Below are 1,533 nucleotides of genomic sequence, written 5' to 3' on the forward strand. Positions count from 1 at the left end.
TCTTTTATAACAAAATATTCAGTATATTTATATCTTTTATAACAAAATATGCAGTATTTATATATATATATATATTATTTCATTTTACATAAACTATTTTCTCATCTCTATCAAAGATTTTAACAGTTTATACCGAGAGTATGTACTATTTATAATTTGACTTAACATCGGTAAAATACTAGGGCAAAAAGTCAACGATACGTGGTGTTCCCAAGCGGTCTCCCATCTAAGTACTACCCACGCCCGATGTTGCTTGACTTCGGTGATCGGACGAGAACCGGTATATTCAACATGGTATGATCGTTGACGACAAGTAAAACTATACAATCATATGTATACATAAGGTTATAAATGAAATTTCAGTAATAATTTAATATATATCTGCAATGTTACCATAGGGATAACTGACTTGTAACGCGAAGCAACCGAAAAGTTACCATAGGGATAACTGACTTGAAACGCGAAGCAACTGAAAAGTTGCCATAGGGATAACTGACTTGAAACGCGAAGCAACTGAAAAGTTGCCATAGGGATAACTGACTTGAAATTTTGTTCTTAGCCACGTAATTTAAAAAATCTCGAGAAAATTATATGAACACAATTAACCATTTATATACCATTTTATTCGTTATTTTATTCTGCATCTTTCGTACGAACAAAGTTTTTTCGTATCTTTTACGGTTTTCATGTTATAGAGCAATATGTGTAGATGTTAACTTGTCAAAATGCAAAGTGCGGCTAGGTTGGAGCAATACTCCTCACGATTCGATATTTCTGTAAAGAAAACATATAAAGTATTATACATCGTTAGAAAGGTCTCAAAATTCTTAGTTTTTTTCCCATATATCGCAACTTCGAATTCCAAACGGTGTGGCCTACAGGCGAGTTGCCGTCGTAAAATTTCAGGAAAATCGGAAAATCTCGAGAAAATTATATGAACACACTTAACCATTCATATACCATTTTATTCATAATTTTATTCTGCATCTTTCGTACGAACAAAGTTTTTTCGTATCTTTTACGGTTTTCATGTTATAGAGCAATATGTGTAGATGTTAACTTGTCAAAATGCAAAGTGCGGCTAGGTTGGAGCAATACTCCTCACGATTCGATATTTCTGTAAAGAAAACATATAAAGTATTATACATCGTTAGAAAGGTCTCAAAATTCTTAGTTTTTTTCCCATATATCGCAACTTCGAATTCCAAACGGTGTGGCCTACAGGCGAGTTGCCGTCGTAAAATTTCAGGAAAATCGGAAAATCTCGAGAAAATTATATGAACACACTTAACCATTCATATACCATTTTATTCATAATTTTATTCTGCATCTTTCGTACGAACAAAGTTTTTTCGTATCTTTTACGGTTTTCATGTTATAGAGCAATATGTGTAGATGTTAACTTGTCAAAATGCAAAGTGCGGCTAGGTTGGAGCAATACTCCTCACGATTCGATATTTCTGTAAAGAAAACATATAAAGTATTATACATCGTTAGAAAGGTCTCAAAATTCTTAGTTTTTTTCCCATATAT

General features: G+C 32.7%; 1 non-coding gene across 1 annotated transcript; it reads right to left on the minus strand.

Annotated features, from left to right (window-relative positions):
• Positions 1-189: 189 nt before the first annotated feature.
• Positions 190-308, minus strand: LOC113381185. The gene has a single exon (XR_003367527.1). It is a non-coding gene; the product is annotated as a 5S ribosomal RNA (ribosomal RNA).
• Between the last annotated feature and the right edge of the window lie 1,225 nt (positions 309-1,533).

Source organism: Ctenocephalides felis, unplaced genomic scaffold, assembly GCF_003426905.1.
Source record: "Ctenocephalides felis isolate EL2017-DRISC unplaced genomic scaffold, ASM342690v1 CF-g0.4_SCAFFOLD_02673, whole genome shotgun sequence".
Classification (NCBI taxonomy): Eukaryota; Metazoa; Arthropoda; class Insecta; order Siphonaptera; family Pulicidae; genus Ctenocephalides; species Ctenocephalides felis.